Below are 8,109 nucleotides of genomic sequence, written 5' to 3'. Positions count from 1 at the left end.
TCTCCCTGGCACTGGGGTTGGCTCAGGGCAGGCACCTTGCTCAAGTGAGATGATCCGAGCCTGTTAATAAATGCCTCTTTGATGCTGGGATTGCGGGTGTGAATAGGACAGAGTCCTGCCGCTTCTCATCTTCAGCGCTCCGAAGCTCCACTCCACTCTGTTCTGTGAGTCAGCGTGGGGCTTTCCCAACTAGCTGAAACTAGATGTTGCTGCTTGTGCTTAAGCTTCTCTAGTTTGTCTCTTGATGCCTGCAATTAGTCGGGATTAGTCTTGACTAACCTATGAGGTCGTTGGGCCACTGACTGACATGACAATAATAAGATGAAAAGTCGTCTCTTCTGGAGCAAGGGTGATCAGAGGAACCTAGCTGTCCTCCTGCATCAGGACATCTTCACAATGGGACCTCAATGCCCCGTACAATCCGGGGTGGTAACCCACCCCACCCCCAAGTACAACCGTGGAATCATTTCCTAACTTGAAGTTTAAGCTGAGATTATATTCCCTTAAATTCTCAAATTCCTTCACTCTGCGTCTCCCACCAGTTCAACTTGGAAAGATTCTTTCTTCACTGGATAACTCTAATGCTGCACCCTACCCAGGATGCTTACTTAGTTCAACAGTGTGACCCTGGCCTGCTTGGTCTGCTTTTGCTCTCAGGGCCACATGGTGTCACTGTTGAAATGCAGACAATATATCCCCTTGGGTCTCTTCCCTTCCCCACACAGCACAGCCGGCCCACTGCTGAACAGCTCCCCTGGGGTGGGCCACTATCCTCACGGAAGAGTGGTCTGGGGAGCCAAGCTCGGCACCGCCCAGGATTTCCCTGGAGACCAAGGCTTGTGGAGCTTCACAGACTTCATGTTCACAGCAAGAAGGGACACCAGAATCACAGCCACTTTCCCCCAGCCTGCGGTGCCTGATTCAAAAGGCCTCTCCAGGGCAGTCTCAGCCTCTGTGTGCCTGGGTTACCCCTCTGCCGCCATCCCCCCTAGAATGAGGGAAATCCTAGCTCAGGCCCAGAGTGTCCTGACTACCCACAAGATGACCAACTCATAAGGAGTTGAGGGTGCAGGTTTTACATCCTCCAGCAGCTCAGGTCCAATTCCCTGCTCCCACGTGACAGCTCACAAGTGTCTGTAACCAGTTTCAGGGAATCCGACACCCTCTTCTGCCCTCCGTGGGCACCAGATACACATGTGTTGCACAGGCATCCATGCAGACAAAACACATAATTTCTTAAATTAAAAATAAATAAACTAATGCTTAGGCAGGTTGGGTATCTGTGAGACCCCCTCCATCTCTCGGATGGTTGGGTGGGAGGGAAACATTTCCTGTGGAATGAAGGACCCCACCACAGGAAGCACAGGGTCCAGCTCTCTGTCTGTCCTGATATGCCCTAGAGTTTTCATGGAGCCGGGAAGAGCACCAAATGATTGTTATCTGCCTGGATGATGGCTGTACACAGCCTGTACCTTTACATAATCCCACCTCCTTTTCAGGAGCAAAGTGAAGCAGGTTTTTGTTCCTTGAAACTGGAGCACTGGGGCAGAGCCCGCCTATACCCAGCACCACAGCAGCAGCTTATGTCTCCTGGGGCGCTACTTTAAGCCTCTTTCAAACTGAAACAGTTGGCCAAAGAGTCTCAGGTCATTCTGGGGGACATGTGAAACTATTTAGTTTTTCCAAATAACGCTCACCAACTGCATTTTATCAACCTCAATCCTGCTACTTACAAATATTCCAGTATCACCAATAATCCTGTGGCATTATTCTGGGAGACACAAGTCTGCTTTAGTCCACCCAAGCAGGGAATAGAGCCTTTTAGAGACAAGTGGCCAGGTGTTCTGGAAGGAATGGGGAATGGAGTGGGTTCTGGTCACCCAATGTGGAGTGTAAGAATGCCCATTGGAGTTGTTGCTTTGGCCAAAGTTGTAATTCTTTTGATTGACTTTATTTTTTTATATGTATGTATGTATGGATGGATGCATGCATGCATGTATGTATGTAGATTCAGTACGTCATTCTACAGGAATAAGCAAGACAAGGCCTTGAGACACCCCTTTAAAACAAGCTTAGAGGATTCAGATCTGCAAGGGTCAGCTGGGTTCCTCTCTGCCCACAGGGTGGGGATCCTGGTAGTTCCCTCCCCTCCTTCTGAGTCCCTAATTATCCCCATTTGTACCCTCATTGAGGTCCTGCTGTGGCAGAGCTCTGGAGCATGGAGCGCAGCAGGGAGCTAAGGCCCAAGCAAAGGTCTTGAAGGGCAGAAGGAAGAAGAGGGGGGAAAGTGGCCTGGCAAGATGGCCCAGTGGGTAAAGGTGCTTGCCACCAGGCCTTGATTTCAATCTCCAGAACCCACCCCTTGGAAGGAGAGATTGGAACTTCTCAAGTGTATTGTGTGTGACTCCCTCCACAAAAACTAATGAATAAATGCACATTTTAAAAAGAGAGAAAGGAGGAAAGGATGTGTGGCATCGTGGGAACTACCATGCCTGACAGGAACAGTTGCATGGAAGGAAGATTTATCCTGGCTCATGGCTTCATGGTTAAGTCCATCACGGCAGGCAAGGCATGCTGGGAAGGTGTGGGGAGGTTCCTGATGAAGGCTCCTTACATGTGTCAGACTAGGAAGCAGGGAGCAGGGTCAGAGCCAGGGGTCTGGGTATCATCTCCAAAGGTCTACAACTGCTGTGACTTCTGCCAGCTAGGCCCCACCTTCTCAAGGATCCACGGCTCCCCAAATAATGCCACCAACTGGGAACAAGTGACCAAAACATGAGCCTGTAAGGGATATTTAAGGGTTAAATCACAGAAGCATCCTATGGGGCCTGGTCCCTCTAGCCTTTCAGGTATAGTGAGCTGCTCTCTATGGACCTCCGCCATGCTTGGCCTCTACTGTCACCTCTGGCCATCACACACACTGGCACCAGATCAGACCCATGGCCAGGCTCTAACTGGTCAGCTGCCTGTACCCATACACCCAATGTCATTCTAGGTCTTACCTGAATGGGTGGAGTGGGCAGAGTGCCGAGGAACAGAAGTTTGCCCACACAGGCAGAGAACCCAGCATGGAGGTACCTAGGCTTCCGTTTGCCTCCATAAGGCCCCAACATATTTACCTTTGCTTCTGGGGCTGGAGAGATGACTCAGAAGGTCAGGTGCCTGTTGTGTAAGCTCAGGTCCCCCAAATCCACTTAAAAGTGGGGCTCCACAATGTTAGTCTGTAACTCTAGCACTTGGGGGATGAGGCAGAGACAAGCGGATCCCAGGAACTCGCTGGCCGGCCAGTCTAACTGAATTAGCAAGCTCTGGGTTGAACGAGAGACCCTGTCTCAGAAGTAGTAAAATGGAGAGTGACTGAGGAAGACATTCAGAGTTGACCTCTGGCCTCCCTACACACTCGTCAACTCAACACATGCACACACACACACACACACACACACACACACACACACACACACACACAAGAAAAAAAATAAGGAAGTCTAATATCTCTTTCTCTATAGATATATAATAAAATTATCTATCTATCTATATCTATATCTATCTATCTATATATATCTATATATATATATAAAATCAGGGAATGGTTTAGAGAAATGTGAACACATGGGTACAAGTGTTTCAATTATTCATCTTCAGTTATTAGCTGTCAGGAAATCTCACCCAGGTGCCCCTCTCTCATTATGAAATTCACTTGGAATCAGAGGTTTTCTGGGTCTTACCTGTGGCTTTCTCTTTAACTACACGATAGCCTGGCTTCAAATGCCCTTGTAGATTAGATTCCTTCACCCACAGATTTTTTTTTTCCCCTCTCTCAAGCTTTCTCTCTCCTTTGTGACAAATAAAATACAAAATAAAATGCTATGGACACATCTGGTATTGCCCACTGGCTCCAGTTTTCTTTTCCTATTTATTGGCCTGCACTGGCCACAGTCCTGCAGGCTCCAGACCCCCGAGGAATGGAAAACCTAAGCGAATGCTCTGTTAGGGCCCTGGAGAGATGGCTCGGCCTCAGCAGTCAGGAGGGCGGCTGCTATTCTAGGCGACCTGCCTTGCTTTTGATTTTGTTTTTGTGATTTTTAAACGTAATACCATGATGCATTCCCTTTAAACTTCCAGACATATCATTTACCAAGCCAGAGAAAGGTGAATGAAAGGCAGGGTAAGTGATCAGTCTCCACCCTCACAGCTCTGAGCCTAGAGGTGGATGTTTGTTTTCAGGGCTCAAAGTAGAGATCTGGGGGCTCTGAGCAACAACAACAGCCAGTCAATGGCTTCCGCTTCCCGGGAATGTGAGTCTCCTTCAGGGCCTGCTAGCCTCAGCCTCTTCACCATCCCCCCCTCCCTTCTCTGTGACATATTGAGTTTCGTACTTAAAAATAGCTTCTCGCAGTGCAGAGCTGGAGACAGCTGCTCCGAGTCTGAAGCAAAGCCCTGAAATGCAGGTCTCCCCTCACTGTACTGCCTGGGCACAGTCCTAGCTGCCTGCTGACCCTCTGCACAGCAGGGAACCTGTCTTTCACCAGCAACGGCCAGGGTGCCTGAAGCGTTTTCAGAGATAGGAGCTCCCTGGTGAAGCTGTGAACCTCCACCCCTCCCTCCTTAATCACTCACCTGACCTTTCTCCAGGAGGAACCTGATGGCACCATTCCTATCTCACAGAACTCCTCAAGTCCCCGTGGATGCCCCACAAGGATGCTTTGCTCGTGAGAATCAGCTTCAGCTCTGTGCAGTCTATCCCGCGCTCTAATGAAGTGAACATGGCTGGAACAATCCAAGCCCCAGAAGGCCACCATGGCCTAGAAACCAACATGTTCCTCCCAGAGAACCCACAAGGGGTAGAAGACAGTAGACCAGGAAGAAACTGCAGTGGATTTGAAGACACACCAGACCTGGAGACTGCTACTTGCCCATCTCTACTTCCCGTGGCTCCTTGCGGCTCTCAGGTATGTCTGTGTTCTGAGGGGAAAGACTCCTATCCCCTTAAGCATGACCACCCCCCTTTTCCTGACTCTGAATAAGATCTCTTGCATTCTTGTAGAGTTTAGAGGTTATATTTTATTCATTTCTTTTTTTTTTTTTCTGGAGATGGCCCCTCCCCCACCCCAATCACCTCCCTGTCCTTAGCTTCCTGTGTTCAGAAAACCAGTTAACAGAATCTGTAACCTTTTACTGAGTGCCTTCTGTGTATCTGATACTCTGCCAGGCAGGGATTCATATCTGCATCTGATGAGACTCTAAAGCTTGGAGACATTAGTCAGCTTCTTCTTCTTTTTTTTTTTCTTATTTTTTAGGATGTTTTTAAAAAAGCTCTGTGTATGTATGTGTCTATGTGCGTATGTCATGTGTGTGCAGTTATCCACAAGGCCAGAAGAGGGCGTCCGATTCCCCTAGAGCTGGAGTCACAACCCCAGGTGGTTGTCCAAACACAGGTCCTCTGGAAGGGCAGCCAACGCTCTGAACTGCTGAGCCATCTCTTCGTCTCTGTTAAGAAACGTTTTCAAGGTCACACAGGTGTTTTTGATGGCGTGGTGGTTTAAATATGAATGGCCCCCATAGGCTCATACATTTGAATGCTTAGTCACCAGGGAGTGGAACTCTTTGGTAGAATTAGAAGGATTAGGAGGTGTGGCACACACTGGGTGTGGGCTTTGAGGTTTCAAAAGCCCATGCCAGGCCCAGTCTGTCTCTCTCCCCCTTTGGATCAGGATACAGCTCTCAACTGCTTTTTCCAGTACCATGCCTACCATACCTGCCACCATGCTTCCTGCCACGCTAATAATGGACTAAAACCTCTGAAACTGTAAGCCAGCCCCCAATTAGATGCTTTCTCTTATGAGAGCTGTTGTGGTCACGGTGTCTCTTCACAGTAATGGAACAGGGACTAAGACAGATGGGTATCTATTTCTGCCCATGAATTACTGAGAAGGAAGAGTAAGGTCATGCTTGTGACGGACCTAGCAGAGTGCGGTACATACCGCACCAAGTGCTCAGATACATAGTCCACAGGGGCACAGCGGCGTCATTCATGAGGCCACATGAAACTCAGAGGGAATTTGAGGTAACATAATGATTTAGTCTTCTCACAGCCCTGCCTAGGGCAGGGAAGGAAACATTTTGAATAAGTTCCATCTGATAAATGTAGTATTGTACAAAAGCCAACGGGTGCCTTTGGATAACATCGGTTATCTTTCTCTGTCTCCCTTTGTGTGAGTTTTCCAGCAGCGAGCCTGGCCTAGGCCTTGCTCACAAACAGCATTAGGCCATGGACCCCTCCCCTCCTACATGCCTTACTGGTCTCTCTCCCTCTCCTCTGTCTGGTCCCTGGCTTGGCGTTGGATCCATCCTGAGCCTCAACCACAGGGTCACCGTGACTATTTCTAGAAGATGCCACTTCATACATGTATCCTAGCATCTACCACACCCCGCAACTCAGCCACACAAAGTAACTTGTGAGGGACGCTGTGGGGTGGCCCAGCCCTCATGAGAACCTGGCTCCACCCCTTAACCAAGGTGACTGCTCTGCGGAGGTATGGGGCCTCTTCTGGTGACCCCTCTTTGAGTCACAGGTGACGAGCAGTCAAGAGCCCCCAGGATTCCCCTCAACTTCTCTGCCCCACAGGAGCCTCCCTTTCCCCCCGTCCCCACAACCCCACCATTCCTTAGATGTTAGTCCTTTCTGTCCTTCCTCTCCTGTGTCTGGGAGGCCAGGCCTTCTGCTATGCAAAAAGGGGAGGCAGGGATTAGGACAGCCTTCCCCGCTTTCGCCTTGACAAAGAAGTCACTGGCCTGTCCTTGCCTGCCCAGCATCCTGTACCTCCTGACTCACCCTCAGAGGTGCAGCTAAAAAGTTATGGCCGCAATTAAAGCACAGTAGTTTATTGGTCTCATTAGAATCGTTAAGAGCCTGGGAATCAGATGGGGCTCCATCTCTTCCTCTGTCGTTTGTCATCCTGTTACCTCAGAAGAGTTCCTTAACTGCTTGGGCCTCCAGTTTCCTTAGCTATGGAGAAATAGCAGGTAAGCTGTTGATAAGCTGCTTAGCACGGCGCCCGGAGCCCCTGCAGTGAAGCAATGGAGGCTCTGTTACTGTTTCTTCTTTCTTTCTCCTTTGCTATTTTCACACGCACTGGGCTCTAGGAATGAGGTGGTACCCATGATGCCCTTATCCTTTTTCTGTCTCTTCGTAGTAGAGATGCCACCTACCTGGGACATAGACCACCACAGAAAGACATTTAGTTTCTTATTCTTTATTTTATTATTTAATTTTTATGAATATCATTTCATACATACAATACAATAAAATACATCTAATGTTATTTAATTTTTAATTAAACAAGATTTACTTTTTTCCCCATCACGGCCACAGTTTCCCCTCCCTCCTCTCCTCCCAATCCCTCCCTCCAACCTCCCTTGTTCCCACCCCTCAATCCACTCCTCCTCTGTCACCATCCAGGAAAGGGCAGGTCTTCTGAGTATCAATAAAACATGGCATAACAAGTTGCAGTAAGACTAAGCACCTCCCGGTATATCAAGGCTGGGCAAAGTGACCCAGTATGAGGAGTAGGGTTCCAAAAGCCAATAAAAGAGTTGGAGATAACCCCTGTCCCCACTGTTAGGAGTCCCATAAGAGGACCAAACTGCACAGCTGTAACATATACGCAGAGAGCCTAAGTCAGTCCCATGCAGGGTCCCCAGTTGTCAGTTCAGTTTCTGAGAGCCCCTACGAGGCCAGGTTAGTTGACAGTGTGAGCCTTCCCATGGTATCCTTGACCCTTCTGGCTCCTACACTCCTTTCTCCTCCTCCTTCACAGGATTTCAAATTCCCATTTGGCTGTGGGTCTCAGCATCTGCCTCCATCAGGTGCTGGATGACTCCTCTCTGATGACAATTGGACCAGGCACCAAGCTGGTCACAGGAGACAGCCAGTTCAGGCTACTTATCCATGAGTGCTAGGAGTCTAACCTGGGATCCTCCCCATAGACTTCTGGGGGATTACCCTGAGCCAGGCTTCCACCTGACTGAAAGTGCCTACCCCCCAGCAGTTCCTCTTAGTATTCTTCCCCTCTATCCCCGACCCCAACATGATTGCTCATATTCCCATCC

This window comes from Peromyscus eremicus, chromosome 4 (genome assembly GCF_949786415.1).
Source record: "Peromyscus eremicus chromosome 4, PerEre_H2_v1, whole genome shotgun sequence".
Classification (NCBI taxonomy): domain Eukaryota; kingdom Metazoa; phylum Chordata; class Mammalia; order Rodentia; family Cricetidae; genus Peromyscus; species Peromyscus eremicus.
Note: the sequence above shows the minus strand (reverse complement) of the source record.